The sequence below is a fragment of the Mixophyes fleayi genome, chromosome 1 (genome assembly GCF_038048845.1).
Source record: "Mixophyes fleayi isolate aMixFle1 chromosome 1, aMixFle1.hap1, whole genome shotgun sequence".
Lineage (NCBI taxonomy): Eukaryota > Metazoa > Chordata > Amphibia > Anura > Limnodynastidae > Mixophyes > Mixophyes fleayi.
The window spans coordinates 257,984,718-258,009,297 of NC_134402.1; the positions used below are offsets into that span (position 1 = coordinate 257,984,718).

At 36.0% G+C, this 24,580-nt stretch overlaps 1 protein-coding gene across 6 annotated transcripts in view; it reads left to right on the forward strand.

Annotated features, from left to right (window-relative positions):
- The window catches only part of LINGO2 (leucine rich repeat and Ig domain containing 2), a 1,158,257-nt gene that overhangs the window by 514,856 nt on the left and 618,821 nt on the right, over window positions 1-24,580 (forward strand). For 4 of the 6 annotated variants that reach the window (XM_075209906.1, XM_075209916.1, XM_075209922.1 and 1 more), the window contains exon 4: window positions 5,978-6,021. The exons of the other annotated variants lie outside the window; for them this stretch is intronic. The gene's annotated coding sequence lies outside the window, so the exon portion shown is untranslated. The remainder of the gene's footprint in view (window positions 1-5,977; window positions 6,022-24,580) is intronic. 6 annotated transcript variants of the gene reach the window in all.

A 24,580-nucleotide genomic window follows, 5' to 3' on the forward strand; every position in this document is an offset into this window, starting at 1 on the left:
GAGTCACTTTTACCTTTGCAGTCTGGCTGGGCCAAAATGCAAAATGTAGACTTAACCTCATGTGTCAATCTCCCATTGTCCCATAGATTTTAAGCTTGCGAGCAGGGCCTTCTCACCTCTTTGTCTGTTTTACCCAGTTTGTTTATTAGTTTATTATGTTTGTCCCCAATTGTAAAGCGCTACGGAATATGTTGGCGCTATATAAATAAATGATGATGATGATGATGATTACTATATCCTCATTGCACCACTGTTATGGTGAACATATATATATATATATATATATATATATATATATTGAAACAGTATCTCGTTCATCTGCCATGATGTGTATAGAAGCAAAGCATAGAGGCTGGGCTGCACTGTGACAGTACCCCTTCTGTCTCTAGCTTCCTGTCTCCTCATTGAACTACTAGCCCCGTAATACCCCTACTTATCACTATATACAAAGGTCTGATAATCTACTGTATAATGTCTGTTAAGATAGCTGATTAATGTGTAGGTCTGATTTATATAACATAAATTCATGAATTTAGCAAGTTTACACAAATGCTTCTCCTACAATTAGTGTAGCTTAAAAATCATTACTGTGTTGGAGATATATTTCTTAATATTTCTTGTAGCACAACATAACGTTTTAGTGATCCTATAAGATATTTGATTTTGTTATATATTGTTGTTGTTGTTGTTGTTGTTGTTATTATTAATAATAATTATAATAACAATAATAAGACTAATAATACCAATAATAATAAAAAATCTTAATAATAATAAACTTTTTAGCTACTAAGTTAAGTCCAGTAAAGTCAAGTCTTAAGTATTAATAGTCTTCAATAGTCTACTTTTGTATGGCATGCATATGAAAAAAATAATTCTGTCTAGATAAATTACTCCCCTTTTTGACATCTTTATAGAATGTTCTTTGTAATTCATAATGCAGAGTAACATAACTTTTAGCTGTAGCCTTTATTTTGCTATTTAAAAGAAAGAAGCTATTACAGGGCTTATGCCTTGTACAAAGCTACATGTACACAGATAAGAAGAGATTAAAAATGCAAAGTGCATTCATTTCTGAGTTTGGACAAAATGTGCTTTGCAGATAATTAAATATGCTTAAATTATTTTGCCTCGCTAATTATATTTTGCACTTCATCAGAAAAATGGAGATTTTAAATATATTGAGTTGTATAAAATAGAATTGCAATCACAATGTATTTAACAATAACATATTTATATTTAAAGGTTTCTTAGGACAGTGAAGCCATTTCTGTTTTTAGGTCTCATCTTATTAACATCTGGATGTGATGTGTGCTGTTCATGCAGTGTGGTTTGACTGTGCTGATCACATACAGTGAACACTGAAATTGCAGTAAACATGAATATGCTTGTATGTGCATACAGCTTTCCTGCTACACTGACTGTTAAATCACAATATTGTGTGAATAAGAAGTATGCTGGCATAGTGATCAGTTTTCCTTATGTCTATTGCAGTTTCTGTGCACTGTTCTTTACATAGTGAATCCACACCATACATACGGTGATTCTGTGCCAATAAGCCGAGAAGATCTGAGTATTTGTGGTTGGAACGATTTACAATCAGAGGATTTCACTGTTCATGAGAGGGTTTAAACTCTGTCAAAATACCAGAATATTAGAGCCAGAGCTCAAAATACAATCCTGACACATAAGGTTCACAGACAAGGACAAATGGGAAAATACAAAGGTATATTTATTACACAATATCAGGATACAGTGCAATACAGTAATTAACTGTGTAGAATAACACATTGACAATAGCCAGGTGAGTCATCAACCCTTACTCCGTCCTGACCCTTACCCACACTCTGAATTATAAATCGTCACAAGTAAAGTTATTTCTTCCTTCACAGGTAATGTTATCTCCATCTTGAGATCTCAGCCAATCAGTCGGTTTACCCTATTCCAGTGTGGTAGGAACCTGATATCCAGTCTCACTATTCCTGTTTCCTCCCCCAGGTTATCAAAGTCACAGGTTTACCCAATGGAGGCAGCAGCAAAGGATATTTGCAGGATAATAGCACAGATCAGATGTCCAGAAAAATAGTATTAAAATAGAATCTGGTAGAAGCCATAACTCCACCACCAGAATCCCAGAGTAGCACATAGTCAGGAACATCAATATCTGGTAGAAGATTACAAGTAGACTTCAAGTTCAGTCTCCAGAGAAGAACACACAGGGCTAACCCCTTTTAATCTTTTTTCCATGTAAATAAAGCAACGGCTGTTCTCAGCTTTCATTCTAGGAGAGCAGGGAGGGAAAGTAATTGACATATATGGACTTCCTGCAAAACCTTTTCCCTAAAGCCTCCCTACAGCCAATCTGAATTTTTAATAACCCACCTGACCACATTTACTCACAGTGACAATAAATGACACACATAGCAACATCGTAATGTACATGCACATGATAATATTTGCAATCTCCATGCATGAAGAATACCACTGCACTTGTGAATATATTACAACTTTTCAGCAGGACTATGGGATTAACATATAGGTTTACCATGTACATCAAAGCTATATAATGACACATTTACAACCACAAGGTAAACTTATCCTATCCCAAAGTAACAGGATATTCTCAGCGCCCTGAGTCAGAGCCATAACTAGGGTGGTGCGAGCGGTGCCGTCGCCCAGGGCGCAAGCCCGAGGGGACGCAGCAGCTGCCCGTTACCCTCCCCTCTGTGGCCCCTCCCCCGACTCGCGGAACCCACCCCCCCACTTGACTTGTGCGGGGGGGGGGGGCGCGATTCGCGGGAGAGGGGGGTCGGGTGCCACGAGAGGGGGGAGGGGCTAGTGTGGTGGCTGGTCTCCTCCCTCCCTCCTCTGTGTGACTCGCCAAGAGATGTTGCAGATGCCCATCGAGGCAGTAATGTAGGTTAATAATATACACTTTTCTTTCTATAAATTCTGTCTGCGATTGGTGTTTTTGTGGTAGGGATAATTTTGCTGGAACACATTCCCAGCTGCTCGAAAGGAGGAACACAAAAGGTAAATAATTTAGATTCTGAAATCCTGGCTTAAAAATGTTGTTAAGTTGTAATGCTACAATGTCAAACTGTGCCAAGCAGCCGGCAGGTGTAAGCATCCATTAGTGAATATCTACACTGCTTGTGCTTTATTTATAACAGAAAAGTTCCTGGTGTTATATAAAGTTCTAAGGCCTGGACCAATGTGCTATTATCTCTCACGTGTGCTGTCACCACACAAGGTAAAAGAGGAGCATTTTTGCCTTTTGGTCAGTGCTATGTATTTATTTCCACAAAATGTCTAATACCAACAAGCTTAAGGGTATATTTACTAAAGTGCATTCAGACATAAAAATGGAGAAAACAGCAGCTATCCCTGTAAGATGGCCATTGCATAATTTATGAAGGAATCAACCCCAAACCTCATATAATGCAGACACCATATACCAATATGGGGACTTCAAAGCTATCCAATTTATTAAGGTAATGTCACCTCACGATGGTGTTATCTGTCATTATCTTTTTCAAAGGGAATCCCCCCGGGGTTAAAACGCTATGCGCATAGCACTTTCTCTGTTTGCCAGCAGCATTAGGCTGCTGGTGAACTATAAAAAAAATCCTTGTGGAGAAGAGTGATCTTCGCTAGACATGGTATATTGCAGCTGTATTGCATTATGTATCGCTGAACAGTGCAGTGAGGTGCTCATATGCTGCTGTGGCAGACTGATCAAATACGATTCTGCCAACAAGTTTTGTAATAGTTACAGCAAGTTTTTGTAATAGTTATAGACATGTTTCTACGAAGAGAATTTTGGAAGAATGTGTTAGTAGGCAAAGTTAAAGGATTCATGTATTTTTATAGCACAGGACAGGCAGCTTTTTCCCTGCTTTGCTTTAGAATTGACTCACTGGGGCATATTCAATTGTCGGCGGAAACGCCGAAAATCTCGTGGTCCGCACATTATTACCGTTATTACGGTAATAGTGCGCGGAAAAACCATTATTACGGTAGTTTTCTCACTGGATTTCAGCTCGCAGCTCCCTGAGCCGCGAGCTGAAATCCAGCTAACTCTTACCTTAATAACGGAAATAGTTTTAATGCGCCGTGGGAACCGGACAATTGAATATGCCCCACTGTGTCTTAAGTCATCACATTCAGGTTTTCCTAAATGTTACAACAACTGAATTTCAGTAGTTCTAAACCCCGCCTACTTTTGTGTTGGTCCCACCCACAGTTGATTTGGACCCGCCCACATCAATAAAAAAAATTTCAGGGCCACTTTAAGTTCCCAATCTGCCCATGTGTGTGTATATATATATATATATATATATATATATACACAAATTAACCCGTGCATTATACTCATGCATTCTAGTCAAATCAAGCTACTTAAGGTCTTAAAAAGGTTCTTGTCATGCATTTGGGGCTAGGCCAGGCCTCCTCAGGGGAAGAGCTTTACTTCCTGACGCAAGCGCCCTTTTTTAACGTGGTTTTGTCCACATGTCACCACCTCATCATTTTTCTCCATCACCTCATCCTTCATCTTTATCGCCACATCTATCCAGATGTCTATCCAGACACAGGGATCTCTCTCAGCGGTCCTGAGTATCACACTCCTCTAGCTCTGTCACCCCCGGCAACCACCAACCACTCCACACTGTCACCCCCGGCAACCACCAACCACTCCCAACTGTCACTTCTCCTTCAAGAAATATCTATATATATTTTTTTAAAATCTTTTTAAACACTTTTAACAATTAACAAATTAAATTAACAAATTAAAAACATCTTAGTATACCAAATTTCAGCCCTTTCTGAGTTTTTTTCCACACACTAAGAATTTAGTAGGTCAGTGTATAACTCCGCCCAGCAGGTGGCGCTGCAGCTTGTTTTTTTTTTTCCCACACACAGACACACGCCACTAGGCTTTTATATAGTAGATATATATATATATATATATATATATATATATATATATTGTGTGTGTGAGGGGCCACTGTGTGTGTGTGAAGGGGGGGCGCAAACCAATATCTTTCCTAGGGCCCCATGAGGTGTAAATCCGACTCTGATAGATATATATATCATACATTTGCAAATATGTGTAGCAGAATTCTTTCCGTAAAGTGCTAGCCACACCCCCACGTTAGGTTGGCCACACCCACTTGGCAAATGTCACTCCCACTTTGATGGGGGCGCCGGTGCCCTGTCTCGCCCAGGGCACTGAAATGTCTAGTTACGGCACTGCCCTGAGTATCTGGGAAACATTAATAGGTTTGTAAAAGTAGCAGTTCTTTAGTACATATATTGTGAGAACTGAGGTCCACAGTTATGCTGTTGTAATGTTTATGTGAAATGTATAAAGGACAAACTCATTCAAGGTTAATTGTTTCCTACTTTAATTTTTATAGTATAAATATAATAAATATGTATTCCAAAATGTTACTAAAAACACCCTTTTGGCTCTGATAAAAGTATAGAGTTCACTGCAGATCGTTAAATAAGAAATGTATTTCCATCATAACCTAAATTAGTTTGACAACCTGGTATGCAAGACAAAGTGATGGAAAACTAGCATCATGAGACAAATGTCTACAAAAGCTTCACTAATGAAGATAAAAATTATGCAAATTATTATACTACATATTCATCACTGTGAAAACATTCCATTAAAGAATCATATTGTATAGTTCACTACAACTGAGGATGTTTACTAACATATTCAAAAATATGTAAAGGGCAGAACCCATTACTACCAATTCGCAATGATTTTTGAATGGTCTAGTGCAAGTTACACTAAAGATAACACTTTTGTTATTGGTTTTAATCAGTTCCTGCTCCTCTGTCCTATATTTAACTACATAAAATCAGTTACACAAATTGCTTTACATTGAAAATAATTGATGTCCTTTTAAACACGATTTTGAATATTCATGGTAACCATGGTTTTTCTTAATTATCCTTCCAACAGACTAAGCAATGATGACTAGGACTTCAGTATGACCACACATAAAGGTAAGACTTTATGTCAGAAAAAGGTCAGCACATTACATTCAATGAGACACATTTCAGTTTTCATTGTATTCTATTTTAATGTTATCTTCTTCAGTAAACAAGTTAATACTGTTGCTCAAAGTCAGTTAAAGATGCTAATTAGCAGGGTACAGCTTCTGGAACCCAAACTTGTTCCATGCTGAAGTCCTAATTTGGACTTTAATAGTTCAGAATATCTAATATATATAAGCCTAGCGGCTTATATATAGTGTGTGTGTGTGTGTGTGTGTGTGCGTGTGTATGTGTGTGTGTGTGTGTGGAAAAAAACTATTTTCTCAGAAAGCTCTCATCCAATTAACCTGAAATTTGGTATACTGACATTATTTGACAAAAAAATTATAATAGTGAAGTCAGTTAACTTCCATCATCCTCCCTTCCCCCCGTGGGAGGGGTAGTAAAGGCTAAATTTACCAGTTGAGGGCTCAAACTCTTGACTAGAATGCATGAGTATCATGCACAGGTTAACTTGTGTATATATATATATATATATATATATATATATATTTATTAGTGTCTCAGAATCCAAAATTGCTGCCAATAATATTAAACAAAACACCAGCCGTCAAGATAATTTTCTGAAACTGACTCTGCATCTCCAAGAGGAAAGGGATCTAGGAGTCACTATTTCAGGTGACCTAAAGGCAGGTAGCAATGTAACAAAGCAATGAGTAGGGCAAATCAGATGTTTGGTTACATAGGGAGAGAAATCAGTAGCAGAAAGAAAGAAGTAATAATGTCACTGTATAGGTCATTTGTACGGTCTCATCTAGTATACTGTGTTCAGTTCTTGAGGCCATATCTCCTGACGGATATAAATACATTAAAGACTGTGTAAAGAAAGGCAACTAAAATGGTGTATGGTCTACATCACAAAACTTACCCAAACACTAAAAGATCAAGATGTATAGTAAGGACTATAGAATGGAACTGGAGCACATGATATATTAAGGGTTTTAACAAGGTACAGGAGGAAAACATTCTACAAAGAGAAGTATTAGAGCATGAGGACTGACACTGGAAGGAAGCTGGTTCAGAGGAAATTTGAGGAAACATTACTTCACAGAAAGAGTAACAAATAAGTGTAAAAGCCTCCCATCAGAGATGGTTAATGCTAATACAATAGAGCTATTTAAAAATGATTGGGATAGACATAAGGATATTGTTACAAAGAACTAAAGTTCAAATAGGGTTGGAGGTTACCACAGGTTAAGAAATGGGTAGACTAGATGGGCCAAGTGGCTCTTAATTGCCATCAAATTCTATGTGTCTATCAAGCTGTCCAGTGCATTTTAGACATGTATGTATTTGTATATAAAAAATATACAGTATATTGATAAGGATTATAATCAAGATAATTTCGTACATCATAAAAATTGTCATGTCCTATTGTGTACTATCATTTTTAAATCACAACAAATTAAATTTATTTAAAATAAATGGTCTTATAAGAATTGTATATTGCTTAAGTAAAATGTATAAAAGACATCTTCTAGCAGATTTAGTATAAAAACAAAAAATTTGTATTGAGAGATCAACAAAAAACATGTCCAGGGCTGAAGAAATATTTGTATGAGCAGTATTAGTTTATTTCTACATTTATATATAAAAACATTAAGCGAAACACAAAGTCTTAATTGGCGTGTACCAAAAATAAACCCACATTTTATTATATAGATTATAGACCAAGGATTTGCTTTAATAATTTTACAGATGTTGGTTTTTTTGTAATTTAATTCTGATTTAATTTATACCATCTGTGCAAAAATGTCAAGAAGGAATTGTGAAAAAATACCTTTTAGCTTTATTGCACTCACTGCTAATAAAAGAACATTGAGGAATAAGTTTTATTTGATAAAGTGGTTGGATATAATCAAGTATTATCTTTAATTAAACCATCTGTTCGTACAATTATTTTTATGGTACCTGTATCTTAGAATGGCTATTGAATGTGCAAAATATTAATTTTAGGACTCTAATTTGCATGCAATTGTCTTCCCATTCTTACCATCTTTTGATATGTCACTTAGAAAAATACAAGCTTTTAGAAATGATTTTCCAGTTTGTGTTAAGTATTACAAAAACAACTCCATTCTCATGCCATATTGTGTAATTAAACTTATTTAAAATTGTGAAAATGGCACTGCAGCTTGCAGTAACAAGGCAGACATTAGCTCTATTCATTTTTAACTTGCAACAGATTGATTATCATGATTAATAAAATATATTCATTTTTTTTCTAACTTAGAAAGAGAAGTTAATATTTGCTTTAATCTTTGACTGTTTTCCTGATTTGCCATTGCAAATGTTTTACAATAAACACTTACGATGTATTAAGTACAGGATCTGGACTTTGTCTTACTGAGTAATACCGATCTGCTATAACTTGACATTGTCCCTCAAGCATTAGACTAATTTTCCCCCTTATTCCACTTCTCCATTTCCATTTGCCAAAATGTTACGCAAGTGTGAATTACATATTTACAACTGAAAATTGGGGAAAGAATACATTAAACAAATTGAAAAACCTGGTTCCTACAGTTTACATTACAATTGGGCTACGTGCATTGTTATTAAATATGCCTGTCAGTCCCTACATTGAAGGTCTTTACGCTACATCTTTTCAATTGTCTCAAAATATCTCTCAACTTGATTTCCTTACTATGCCAGAGATCTGCACCTCTCAGCACCAAAAATTATTTGCTCATATTCCCAATTACAGAACTTTTCTTGGGCTTAACCCACCGCAATTCCTTTCCTTGTTCAAATCATTTCACCTAGCTTCCAGACCTTCAAATGTTCCCTGAAAACTTACTTCTCTGGCTCATCAAATTCACAAAACTATCCTCTTGACCTCATTAGCTTATTTTATCCAATTACAAGAACTCACAGTTAACATAAATCTTACATTTACTCTGTTTCTATACTCAAACAACCTACTGACTCTCAGACCTACAGTGTTGTGTAACTGGATCACATAGTCCCACTAAGCACTCTTATGCACTGTAATCTGGCTGGATCAATATGCAATCTATGACATTTAAATTGAGGTATGCCTTTTTCTTATAGATTATAAACTTGAGAGCTCTGCCTGCTTATCTTTTTATCTGTTTGTTAATACCAAGTATTTTTTATTATTGTCCTTGTTTCTAATTGTAAAGTGCTTCAGAGTATACTGGTGATATAATAATAATAATAATAATAATAATAATAATAAGAAGAAGAAGAAGAAGAACAGCAGCAACAACAATAATATCTTGGATTGGTGCTAATTGATGAGTCAGTTAAGCTAAATATCTGAATAAAGACTGCTGCACCTTATCCATTTGTATACAAAGCCCTGTGAGTTCGTTCTTGATACAAACCAAGGTATAGATGCACACTTAAAATATAGCCAACAAAGGAGCCATACTGCGCTATATTCCTGATTACAGAGGCTGTAGTTTACAGTGCGGGAGGACTATGGTGCAGTCTGATTCAATAGAGCAAAACTAATCACTTGTACTCTGATCTATTGAAATGGATTGGAGAGATTGAATCATGCTGCGCTGTTAGCTCCAATGGCGATATTCAAACAAATTAGGCAGTCTAAGCAAAAAAAGGGAAAACAGCGCTGAAGATGGCTCCAAAAATGTTAAGAATAATGAATTATTCTTTAATAATTAATAGTTAATAATAAATTAATAGTAATAATTTATAATTAACCAATGGAAATAAACAAAACAACCTCTAATGATTCATGAATCACTGGACTTCTGCATGTAGTGAAACATCCAATAAGTGATATGATAGGTCTTGACTTAATATTAAAAATGAGTCATTGGGACCCTGCATATAACAAAAATCCCAATAGAAATGTCATAAGTCTTGACTTGAAATTAGATGTAAATTGTAGTTTTATCTTGGCCTAGTGTTGAGAGTAAAATTATTTACAATATGAGTGGAACCACTTACTACTAATCCATATGCTTATAGCAGATCATGAATGAGATGAGAAATCAGCTGAATCACACTAGTTGAAACAATCGACGGTAAGCAGCAATATTTCAATGTCGAGCTGAGAAGCTTCGAGGGTATAGGTGAATGTGTTTAGGCAGACTGACAGTATCCAATGATTAGCTGTCCTGTGGGGTCCTGTCTCATCCCAGATCCCGGTGAGCAGGGCTCCAGTAGGTATACAGCAAATATGAGGGAATCCTATAGTCTGTTGCACACTATTGTAAACACCGCCTTATATGAAATCACCGCCATGGTTATCCCGCTTTAGTGAAGCTGATTTTAGCAGGGAGAAAATTGATGATAAAACCTTCACAGAAATGTTCACATGTAAAGTAAAAGACCCAAGGTACGTGAGGATCTGACGCATTTCATTATTCAAAGATAATGTCTCAGAGGAAAATAGTCTGGTATACCATATCACAGCTGATAATATGGGAAGTGAATCATGTGTCTCCTATAAGTACTCACCGGTTAAAATACACACCCGCATCAGCTGTGATACTTTCACCAATTGCTGGCAATCAACATTTTGATAGCAAAAAATAAATACATAACATTTTAAAGCTCATGGGGTTTATATATAACAATAATCAAAGTATACAAGTGCAAAGAAAACAGATAAAATTTTGTTTGTCTGTAATCAATTGAAGGCTTCAATTGTATATATTGTATAATTGTGTGTATATATATATATATATACATATATATATATATATACATATATATATATATATATATATATATATATATATATATATATATATATATATGTGTATATATATATATTCTCATTATATTACTTTTCTCATTACTTTAATTATTATTCTATATGTTTAGCAGTGCAATGGTTCCCTTTTTTTTGGTTTACACAGTCCCCCACAGCTGCGATTTTGACTCATCTTAATCTGTTATCAGGTCTTCTGTTTTGCACTATTCCTCTACACTCAGGGTGTATGTACTATTCTTTTTTTGGATTCCTATATAAAGATATATGTATATACGTATAACATAAAAAGAACAGTTACAAATATCTTGCTAATGCAACTGAGACAAAGGAAATGTGGCCATCCTTGTAAACAGTAGGTACTATTGAAAATAGATGTTGCTACTAATTGTTATTTTAATTTAGTGTTACCAATCTATTTTTTAATTCCTTTATGTTGAAACATTATTAGTAGTTTAATGTCATAGGATGATACTTTTGCTGTGCCACTATATATAAAATCTGTTTTGCAATATATTTTGATAGAATATGTCTACAAACTTTTTCCATGCAGGGAAAGTGTAATAAATGTTGTTTTTAGTTTAAACATGCAAATACATTACTTAGTGAGATAAAGATTAGGATGAGGTGGGCTAACATTAATCAAAAATGTATCCACCATAATTAAATACATTAATAGCCTTCTTAAGCCAGTAAAATTTAACATGTACCATTGCCTCATGAAACCAAGAGAATTACTATTTTGCCCCAACTTAATAAATTGTTGAGGCATGAAAATGATTTCTTGTAAGAACATATACAGGACAGTTTTCATGCTTCCACCTACAATTCCTTTTGTGATGACGATTTGAAGTGAGCAGACATAGAACTAAGCCAGTTATCCAAACATAAACTCCAGCCAATTAGATCGTTTGAATGCTCACAGCGGTGTGGAGTATTTCGGAAGATAAGTGCACTGATCTTGATGGAGGCAGGATCCTGGTGAAAGGAGAAAGGCAGACTGATTTAAACAATGGAAGGAGTAGAGTCCACAAACAGTGGGCAGAGTAGTGATGTGAGGTTCCTGTCAAACTGATGCAGGAATATTGTGGTATCACATGTATAGTTTGTTTAGTTTTATAAGACAATGCACAGACGTAGGTCAGTATATTCAGTTTTAAGGGATTTTTTTTACTGTAAAATGAATCTGAAAAGCAATATTCTTTATACCTTTAAAAACTGTTATCTGACCTCCAACAATATCACAAAATGTGTATTTAATTTATCTTCCAAGTACAATTGCAGGACTTTACTTAAACAGCAAACTTTACTATTTTAATTTAAATGTAGATTTGTATTTTAGTTGCATTTAATCCCTTCTGCCATCTTGAAACAAAAAATAGCGTCCAGTCATTTCCATATGAATGTAGGGATTACTGGTAAAAATGAACTGTTTTTGCTGACAGTATTTCGCTTGCACATAGAATATTTTGAAGACAAGTTAAAATAGTTTTGTAATTTGCAAGGTCAGTCACATTGGAACCCTCATTTGTCACAGAGCTTTGAGTTGTTTAAATGTCAATGGAAGTATTCAAAAACTATTTTTTTTTTAGCAAGAAAGGAATATGATATGGAAAAAGCAAATATAAAACACTGTGAAAAAAGTGATTTACATTTCAGCATCAAGCAGCTTATTTTTTTTAAAAAAAGTGTTCAAGAATGTTCTTACGCATTAGAATTGCACACTATAAGGGTGATTTAGAGTTGAATATAAAAGTTCCCTGTTTGCGTATTCAGAAATATAAGTCTGAGAAGTCATTGTCATTTTTAGTTACACGAAACTTAAGATATAAGTAATATTAAACATAGTATAGATTCAGAATCAATAAGCATCGATCATCATCATCATCAACTATAAACTACACAAATTGGAATCAAGATGCATATTTATATAACCAAATGTGCTTTCATATAACTCTAGCCCTTATCCTATAGGTGCGAGGCATTTTGTTGTAGGGAAAAAATAAGGATAGGCTGCAGCGAAGCTTCATGTAAGAACAGGGGGAAGAACAGGGGTGTTTTTATAATGGTTTAATCTGTGATAGCTGTCTCAGACAGCAGAATTAACCAAGACAAATACATTATTATTATTATTATTATTTGGTAGATCTCATAATGATTACACTTCACTTATCAGTAAACGAATACACTATACAAACAGTATTACACAATTTATCAATACTAATAATGATACATTTTTATGTGTAAGGAATGACAATATTGTCATGCCAATTGCAGCCTCAGGCTAGAAGTAAGTAAGGAATAGAGTGATAGAGCAATAGGATCTGCAGTACCTGTACAGCATACTAGAATATCCATGCATTAAAAAAAATACGTTTATGCTGTAGTAGGAAATAAACTGCAATTTGTTACCATTGGTTGTGAGAGCAACACTATGTACTTTGTAAAGCATTAATTAGTTGTTCTATGGTTGCTGTACACGTAAGTGGAACCTGTTCAATATGCAAATTCAAACTGCCATTTTATTCTTTCATTCGAACTTGAGGTAAATGAACAATAACGGAATAAGTTTTCTATCACAGCAATAAAATAAGATAGTAAACTAGTCATATTACTACCTGATAATAAATAGATCTTTAACGGTCTGCGAGGCCCATAAATGTGTCGTTAGGGGTAAATGTATGCAAAAAAAGCAGAAAAATTTATACAAAAAAAGCAGAAAGTTGCCATAACTTGTCATAAATAGTCTCTCTCCAGACTAAACCACTACTGCTCTTAACAAATTGCTCAATGACAAAACCAAACTGGCCTGGAGACATTCTCAGAACAAATATTACTAATAGGGAGATAAGCTGGGGTACCTCTTAGCTAGAGCCTTAAGGTCCCAAAGATCCCTTACTTATATACTGTCTATCAGAGACAATAATGAAGTGGTTCACCACACAGACATAATAATAGCAGAGAGACTCTGTGCTTACTATTCCCGGTTGTATAATCTTCGCTTTCCAATGTCTCCTGATGACCTAGCCTCCAGAGAGAGAGAAATAGCTCAGTACCTCCAGGACTTCAATTTCCCCAGAATTTCTCCTGAAGATCATGCGGCCTTGGATTCCCCCTTTACCTTAGCTGATCTCCATGATGCCATTAAGTCTGATCTGCATAGTAAAAGCCCAGGCCCGGGTGGGTTTTCAATTTCCTGCTACAAAACATTTATGGGAAACATTGACTTAATGGCTGGAAGCGCATATCACGGTTATCCTGAAAGAGGGTAAGGACCCCGCATTGTGTTCCAGCTATCACCCATCTCCCTTCTAAATGTGGATGTTAAACTATTTGCCAAACTGTTAGCTAGTCAAGCTTCTCCTCCCCTCATTGATCTTCAGCGATTAAGTGGGGTTTGTCCCAGGAAGAGAGGTGAGAGATAACAACACCAAAATTATAGAAAAAGAAAAAAACCTTTGATAATGACACCCAAAATATGTTAAATTAATAATAAAAATATATAATTATAAAAAACAATGGTCAAGCAACTATAAAAGGACGCTGCAAATCTACCCAATTAAGAATTTCAAACAGAAAAAACTTACAGTGCTAAAAACCTAACTAAAAAAGTTAAAAATAAAATTATTAATATACAGTATATATTTTTTAAAACTACTTCCCAGATCGTCAATTTAAGAGCATATCATTATAAAGCAGTAAAATTCCACATTAAAGCAACCTTACTTCCAATTCCACTAATCTTAAATAAGATTAAAAATAAGTATAAATACAAATGATGTATTTTACAACAAAACATCCTACATTAAAGTGCACCCCAGTTCCCTAATAGTGGTATAAATATAATGAAAGTGATTATTTGTATATTGCGATATGTTTAGTGGTAATCTATTATTTTAATGTAGGTTGTTGTTTTGTTGTTTAACAACAATATACTCTTAAACTGATGATCCGTGAAGTAGTTTTAAAAAAATACATATATTACTCATTTTATTTTTAACTTGGGTTTTTAGCATGTTAATTTTTTTCTCTGTTTGATAATCAAAATTATAGATTTGGTTTATTTGATATCAGTCTCCTCAACCCTAGCTAGTCTCCTACCCACAGATGTGGAGAAAGCATTTGATAGAGTAGGTTGGTGCTTTATGAGAAAGGTTCTTGGACACTTGGGGATTGGTCCTTCTTGCTTTTATAAGATCTTAGTCTTGTACAATACCACGACTGCTAAGATAAGAATTAATGACATCTTATCAAATTTAATTTCTATTACCAATGGCACTCATCAGGGTTGACCGCTGTCTGCGTTAATTTGTGTCTTATAAATGGAGGCCCTGGCGAGGTCAATTTGTTGCAACCCCAGCATCTCTGGCCTTCAGGTAGGATTGAAGGAATATCATCTTGCCCTGTTCACAGACAATATGCTGGTTATTGGATATTTGTCCAATTTCAAGATTAATTATACTAAATCTACAGCACTGAACATCTCTGCTTCTGAGCCTCCGGCCTTCATTCCCATTTAAATAGCAATTCTCTCACTTTTGCTACTTAGGAGTCTCCATTGCTGAAGATAACAATTTCCTGTTTCAACTAAATTATGTCCTGCTGTTATCTAAGCTCCACAAGGAATTGGGGTTTTGGTCCACTTCTAAACTTTCCTGGTTTGACAAAATCAACATTGTCAAAATGAATATTCTACCTACAGACTGTGCCGATTAAGAATCCTAAGCATTTCCTGGAGGAGTTCCAGAAGTAGGTCCACAATTTTGTCTGAGGGGGAGGAAGCCTCGTTTCAAGCACTCTATTTTGTATAGGTGTAAACATTAGGTGGGAGTTCAGTTGCTTATATTTACAAGCTACCACCATGTGGTTTTGCAAGATTCTCTGCTGGCATGGTCCAGGAGGGACTGGACTAAATAGTGGATGGAGGTGGATAATGCTGCTGTGGAGATGCCGTTATATGTTCTTCTGTGGCTTTCCAAAATTCAAAGGGTCTCTCACCCCACTGTTGGTCCTACTCTTATGATTTGTAGGAAAATTCACTCACGAGACTCTCAGCATATCCTTCTCCTCTGACTCCTATTGTGGACAATCCCAATTTCCTTCCTGGACTCTCCAAACATTGGTTTCAGGAATGGACTAGGGCAGGTGTGACCAGGCTAGGCCAGCTTGTTTTAGATGGGATGCTGTGGTCCTTTCAGGACCTTCAACATAAATATTTTCTGGCCCCCGGAGAACAAAGGAGGTGTAGCCAGGTGATGCACTATATTCTATCAGTTGGAGGGTATGAGGGCACTTAGTCGAGACCTTTCTGTTTTTGAGACTATTGGCCCAAGTCATTAAAAGTGCATAGCAAAGCCATAAGTTTGCTCCTGAACAAACCATGTTATAATACAAGTGGTGAATATTAGTTTATAATTTTGCACATAAGGAAAATACTGGCTGTTTTTTTCATGTAGCTCACAAATACTTGATAACTTTATTTTTACACTGAATTTTAAAGTTGACTTAGGACATGCTCTAGCCCAACTATAAATCTGTCCACACATTTTAAATTTACCTCTCCCACCAATGCAACATGGTTTTGCCCAGGTGTAAAGTTACTCCTTTTTTATACATTACTCTCATTAATGACCCAGGCCCAATGTGTCTATCCAAGACTTCTCCCACTCATGTAATTTCAGGTATATACAAACTTCTGATGGAGGAGCTATTTAGGCCCCCAATCCCCTTCATGGCTCTTTGTGAAAGTAACCTTTGCACCAATACAAGCTTATGAGAAAGTGGTATACATGTCCTTCCTCCCTTCATAAATTCCACCTATAATTGCCACCAATATGCTGGAAATGCAACGACACAACCAGGGCATGCCACATGTATCTCCCCATTTTGGACAAACGTGTTCAGCTTGTCAGAGATGATAATAGGTCACTAGGTACTTACAGACCTGGGCTTCTGGCTGCTCTCTCACACAACTATTCCAATATCCAAATATAAATAGTCGTTGCTGAAACATTTGAACCAGGCCGCTAAAATGGCTATCCCAATGCACTGGCGGTGTCAATCCCTACGATCAATTAGTGAATGGTTCCAATGTAAAGACTTCTATATGTCCATGGATGATATTATTCCATTAGCTACTGATAAACATTTAAACTTTATGGCCACTTGGTTTAGTTGGTTGGAGTTCAAGGAGTCAGACGAATATATAAGGCATTGTCCATCATATCAGCTTCCTCTAATGAAGCCAACATCTGACTTTTTAAACTAAAATCTGGGACTTACTAAAAGTCAATACCCCCTCTAGTTTTCCCCCCTCATTCTTGTACATTTGTGTGACATAAACTGAAAAAGTGAATGCTTTGCAGCAGTCCCTATGTTGCTACTGATCTAATGGTATTGTAACTGATGTTTTTTGTTTTGTCTCTCACGCGTATATATTTATTATACCATTTCTGTAGCTTTGTGACTGTCACACTCCGCTCCCTGGGTACCTCTACCCGCGTCTCTAAACACTGACTGTCACTTTAATTTCTGCTTCTAGTGCAGACTATTAGTTATGGTCTGCACCTGTGATTACTACACCTGTGTGTTGGTCAGTTTTACCATTGGTCAGTCTCCCTTTGTAAGGTCTCTCCTCTCATTCTCGCGTTGCTGGTTCTTCAAGTCATACCTGTTACTCTGATGTCTCTGTTGGGATGCATACCCGTGGAAACTGTGCTTATTTGCTGCTGCATGGCTGGACTTCATTGACCTCTGCATACTTGTTCCACAAATTGTGGTAGACGCTATGATCTACACCTGTTGCCAACTCGGCCTGCATTGCTGACTGTTGTTACCTGTTCCATAATCCGTGGTAAGCTGCTATTCATCGCTGTTGTGTGTTCATCGCTTTTGCATGTTGGACTTAATCGATCTCTGTATAACTTGTTCCACTGCTCGTGGTAAACGCTATGATCTACACCTGTTACCTACGCGGCCTGCATTGCTGACTGCTGTTATTTGTTCCATAATCCGTGGTAAGCTGCTATTCATCGCTGCTGTGTTTTCATCGCTGCTGTATGTTGGACTTTCACGATTTCTGCATACCTGTTCCACTGTTTGTGGTGAACGCTATGATCCACATTTGTTATCTACTTGGCCTGCATTGTTGATTACCGTTACCAGCTTCATCTGTGACAAGCTATGCCAGCAGTGGCTGAAAATGTTTGGACTTTTGTTGATTCCTGTGCTTAATTTCTACTACTAATAGAGACTCTGGTTATTGCATGTGCAGCTTGAATTAATGAATGTTGCTGACAGTTACTATTCTTGTATGTCTTCGTGATCAGCATTTGCAAATTACTCAAGTTTTCATAGAACCCTTGTATTAATGTTTTATAATAAAATTTGATGTCTGAATTGGATCATTCTCCTGCTATGTAACTTGTTCTCTAGCTGTCACATTGGGAGCTTTCCTGCAAAAGCCCATATTCCCTTGCTGGAATCCCTGGTGAACACCTCCCATTTTGTTAGACTCCGCGCCTCCAGGGAAGTTTAGTCAATTCTCATTGAGACAGCAGGAACTCACTCAATTATTTGTGAGCTAACCTGACATTGACGAATATTTGTACACTGTTGCAGGACATTTTTCTTTCAGCAAAACAGGAAACGGCTACAGCTAAAATACGTAAGATTTCCTTGTGTCTCAAATTTATATACATGCAATAACCTTATTTTTTATAATTTTTTCACAGTTGGTTAACGACCCCCACATAATATCATTTCAATAGAGAATGTTTAGAATGTTTTACTAAAGTTCTAGGAAATCAGAGAATCAAGCACTTGCTGTGGTAACGTGAGTAATCTGTGGTATACATGTAAACAGGCTTGTCATGTGAGCTTATATTATAGCATGCACATTAAATCCTGCATTGTTGAACTGAGCTGCAGCTCGGGAGTTGCTGTCAGAATCTGGTAAACTGTTTGCTTGACAAAGCTCACTGGGCTGCTAAATAAAATGAGCATATTGGATTAAGGTAGGAATGTACTCTACAGGGCAGAGAAGATTAGAAACATGAAATGGAAGATTTGTAGTTTTTAAAGAGGAATTATTGTGCTTTAACCCTCTTCATGCAGTGCGATTACATTCATGATGGCTTCAAATTTCAGGAAATAAATGAGATGTTGATCACAATTCAAGTAAAAAGAAAGTATATTTTAAATCAAAGCAGTTATGGATATATTGAAAATAAGGACTCACATTGTAGCATTAACCAATAAAGTGTTAGTTTAAGCACAGGTTAGATGACCTCTATGACATCCATCCTTGTTTCTCACAGCTAACATGAAAGATGCATAAAATCTGCTAGAAAACATATTTTTTTGAATAGTAGTTAAATCTGTCTGCCTGTCTGTCTTTCTGTGCATCTATTTTCTATTTTTTAAGTGTATTATTTACTTTATTGTAGCTTTACTATTGTTTGGTGCTTTTATTTTATTTGGTGGAATAATTGTTTTGCTTAGTTAATAATCGCCATAGCAGTAACTACCAGATACAGGCCATGAACAACCTTTTATTTTGGTGCAGCTAAATCTTGAGGTTCTCCCCTTTGCTACTTCCGCAGTCTTGGCAAGAGGTGGTGCTGGAGGTAAGGCCTCTGAAGTGTAACCACTCAGAGACCTCACATAAAATGTGCACACAGCTTTGGTAAAAGCTAGTGCAATGCATGCCATCTAGGAGATGTGTGACTGCATGGACCAATAGAAATATAGTGCTCCACACAGTCACTTTGAATCCAGTTCAGATGGGGCCATGACTCACAATGGTTGGTACAACAATGGGAACATATTCGGGCCCAATACTTAGTTTGACATCTGATCCAAATAAGAAGTGATGGAATATGATGGAGTAATGGCGATTGTGGTAAATTTTACTGTATGTGTATGAGTGCATGTGCACCTGCGTGGTTGTATATGATCATATGTAAATGAAAAGAATATTTGTAGTGTTACATAATTACTATACATAGCATATCTCCATCTAGTATACTTGATATCCAATATATATTTTTTTTTCAAATGCCATCTTAATTAAGCAAAATATTGGTTTCCGGATTTTTTTTTCTTTTTTATTATGGGCCACAACCCCAGCACTGGTTTTCAATTATGTGTATTTGAAACAATATATCTCTATGTTCCTCCACTGTTGTTTTTTAACTTGTGACGTAATGTGTGAATTATTTATGTGGAATGATCTTTAACTACAATTAAAATAACATTATGACACAGGCGAACACTACTTACTAATGATTTTGGCAATATAATTGCATCTTTCAGTTGTGTGTGTGTTTTAAAATTATTCAATTTATCATCATACACAGAACTGTAACACATTCTTACTTTTATTTATTTATATTTTAAAATGACAGAATGTCTTGGTGGCTAAACAGATGGTGGTCTTATATGACTGTGCAGTGTATTGCAACATTGTATGTCCCTTGACACCCTATTGGATCTGCTTTTTTCATAATTATGCAAACACTAAACTTCACACCCCAATATGCAAAGACATTGATCATCTTTCCTTATGCAAGAGGGGCAACGCCAAAACTAAAACACTTCCCAGTTAAAAGTTCCCTTTATTAACTGAACTTTGCTGTTCTCCTATATTTGTCATTTGACACTGAATTATTTATTATTGGATTCATAAAAATAAGTGAACTGCCATTATCTGTGTATCAATGTGTGGAAATTTATGGAATGTCTCATTTTTAATCATTGTATTACTTGTGCCAAACTGTAGAGTGGATTTACCTTTTGTACTTACAGATGGAGTGAGTTTACTTGAGAAAAATACACTGTGTAGTTGAATGGTCAAAACCAATAGGCTGTGACATGCTGTATTTTTTCCAGGCATGCAGCATTTTTATTAAATAAACATGGTCATCGGATATGCGAGGATAGGCCGCGTGCTGCCACGCAAAGCAAAGAATGACTTTCAAACATTTAAACATGTTATTTACACAACAAAATATATTTGTTATGATAGTGACTATTAGGGGCAAATTCAATTGTTGGCGGTTCCCTCCATGGAAAATCTATTAGCGTTATTACGATAATACTAGCTGGATTTCAGCTCGCAGCTCCGTGAGCCGCGAGCTGAAATCCAGCATGAAAAGTACCGTAATAACGGTATTTACGGGCACTATTACCGTAAAGACGGTAATAGTGCGCGGGGCACGTTAATTTTGGCTGTAACGCCAACAATTGAATATGCCCCTTAGACTGGTGCACAATGATAAGCATATAGTTATGTACACAAGTACGCCCATCATCAAGAGCAAACAGTCCCATTTAGCAAAGAAATGCCATTTTGGCATATAAATTATTCACTGTGCTATATAATGCCAGTCACAGAAGTATTCATGTGACATCACAACTTCAAAATGGCTTTAATGTTTAAAAGTGTTGTGCTTGCAGGTCATAGATAACCTTCTGTGACACGTATTTGTTTCTAGATTCTCTCTGGGCTTCTCTATTTTGTGACATAGAATGACCCTCTGTTACTACAACTGCACTGCTCTAGTATATGCAGATATATTATTTCTAGTTCTTATCATGGTAAAAAAGGCATCTGTCTAAGAGTTAATTTTACAGGCCTTTGGCAATATCCTAAGGAGCATCATCCTCCACATTTATAAGTGCACGCAGTGCAAACAGTCCACCTCAACTTGTTTTACATAACTCAGCAATGGTGGTAGACACTATGCACTGCATGTGGTGTATAAAATTAATAATGTGAGAAAACTATGAAAATAATGAAAAAAAGAAATCTCTTCTAGATATAACAAACCAAAGTAGCTAGGAAGGGAATGTATTTATAAACTGGGACATGTAGAGTGTTCTTAAATAAAATGTATATATTCTGCCTGGAATCCAGCAGGAACTGAATGCAACAAGGTAGAAAATGTATATCATAATGCGAGTTATTCCTTGTGATGCACTGAATTTTCCAGAATAGTCAGTTGTGACGAAGGATCCACCCTCTCCTCAGACGATCTGCCCGCATTATTATTATTATCTTTTATTTATAAGGCACTTCAAGGGTTCCACAGTGCTGTACATAGGGCGTTAGCACATACAAAAAAATAACAAAAGCATGAAAGTGACGAAATGAAATAAATACAATTGATGCATTTACATAATGACATTAAAACCCACGTAATTACATAAGGAAAATACTAGGAGAGATAGCACTGCTTGTGAGTGCTTACAATTTGGAGGAGATGGGTGGACACAGAGAGGGAGAAGCTGAGTGTGGAGACTGGTGGGCAGTCTAATTGGGTGTGGGAGTGCGTTCCAGAGGTTGTGAGCAGTAATAAAAAGCTTCACATACACAAGCTCACCACTTGGGCCTAACCTTTATTAATAAGTTAAGATATAAGTTAAGCTCTACTGAGCATTATTTTGGGAAAAAATGGAAAATGTTTATTTTATGGAAAAAGATGGCTCTAAAGTAGGAGGTTGAATTTTGATCTGGCATTTACAATTTTGCACAGGGCACGTCTGGTGGTTTTTCTAGGTTTTTCAGGCAAATTTCAAAAGCCAAAAGTAATCATGCAACTTGATGTGGGCTAAGCAGATCATCCATATGTACCAGTACAAGATCATGGCATTTTGTGTTGGTAATCGACTGCACCCCATAAATAACTTCTGGCATAGGTTTAGCGCTTGAACTTGGTTTACAGTTAGACTTGCATTAGGGTTAAGTTACATATAGTATTAAAACTTGATGTGGATTTACATTTAGAACATGTGTGAATAAAAGGGCAATGTAGAGATTAATGTTTAGATTATGAATTTGACCTTAAGGTTTAGTTTTTTGTCTTATTTTGTTGTTTTTTTTTTTTTACTCAAACCTTTTAACTTTACACTTCACTAGAAAAAGTAGATTGCATTCTATTAAACATGGGGACTTTTTTTTCCTAGCACATCAAGAAGTTGACATATAATGTTTTAATCTAAACCTATGTCACACTATTAAGCTAAACTCATTAATACAGAGTTTAATGATAAGCTCTCTGTCCATATGAGCCCAGGTCAATTACCGTTTTGCATCAATAAACAGCCAAAATCACATATGATTACATATAAAAAATATGTAATCACAAGCAAAGACAGAGTGAGGCAAAGACAATGGTGGGCAACAGGCAGCCCGCCGATCCATCCCTTATAGTCCCCCAGCTGACTGGTCCTGATTTTATTAGAACTGGGCCAGCTGCCCTCCATGTCACGTGACCTCCTCTGCGCCGTGCAGGGAGGTCACATGGAAAACCTGGAGGAGGAGGGAGTGCAGTGAGCATTCTCTCCTTCCTCTGTGCAACCCATTTAAATGCTGGATGGCTCCTGCAGCCACCCAGTTATTGCCCCTCACTGGATTAAGATGTCCCCACATTTGTTCATAACTAGTGAGCAGCTTAAAAATGAATAACATTTACTTTAACTATTGGCAGCACAGTTATAAAGCATTAGATATCCCAAAGAAATGTTCTAACGTATACAGTATTAGTTATTTTAAGTTGATTTTCTCAGGCTAGACAATTCCAATGGCGGATTAGTATATCATTGTAGAGTCAAAATTAGTATAATGTTTCTAATTTATTTATTTCATACCAAAAATACAGAATAATATACAATTGAGTTTTATTTAGATCATGATTTTGTGATAAGGTGGAAATTATTTCACTATCGTCATGTTTTACTTGATCTGAACAAGCTATAGGTTCCCACTTAGACTTGGGGCCAAACAAACTACCTTCTTTAATGGCCAGTTTAATAATAAAAATGTATAGAAAAAATTGTGTACAATTAAGAAACCGCTTTTAAAGACTTTGAAATCTGAAGCTTGCCTATACAGTTATTTTCATCCTGCTAAAAGCATGCTATTCTTGATACTGAATATATAACCGGAGAGACGTCGAGAGGGAAGATTAATTTTTTTATTCCAAGTTCACCTACTATCATTTTCTCAAACCAATTTACTGATTGCTGTTTATTGTCTAGGCTATTAACAATCATGTTCATCATGCTATTATACATTTCTATGATTAATCAAGTACTATTAATGTTAATTATTTATAATCCCTTTTGCTGTGCAATGCCTTGAAGTCCAGTTGGGCTTTGAAGTGGTTACCAGGCAACGCTGTGAAAATACTGTGGTCTTAAAAAATAAATAAACCCATGTAAGTTATGTATTCGAGGTTACCCACCAATTAATTTATGTAGCCTTTTATTGGTTAATGTAAAATTTATGTGTATTTTGATAATTTTCAGTAAAACATGTACTTGCTTATCTATAGGCAAACTCTAATGCACCAATTCTGACTTTTCTCTTGTAACGTTTGCTAGAATTTTTAATAAAACTCATAAAAAATTGGTTAAGTCTATTAGCAGTGCCTCTTCCTACAGAGAGCATTTGCATGTAACTGTAACTCTTTTTTCCTTTTCTTTTTTTTAAAGAAAAATAATGATTAAAGCCTATAAACTAATCTAAAAAACGAGCACCTTAATGCCTTTTAATTTCCAGAAATACTTTGTCTGCCAAATTCGTTTCAAATTTCACTCGGTTCCCGTTTCTTTGAACTACCCTGTAAAATGGAAATGCACATACTTTTGATGTTTTATGGCTTCACCTAGATCTCAGCGGCAGTATGACTACAGCTATCACTGGGTAGAGATTGTCCATTTGCTATGCAGGGGAGCTGGCTTTTAAAGGCAGAAATGACCTTCTCAGGATTCCCACGACCTGCTCAATTGGTCCTT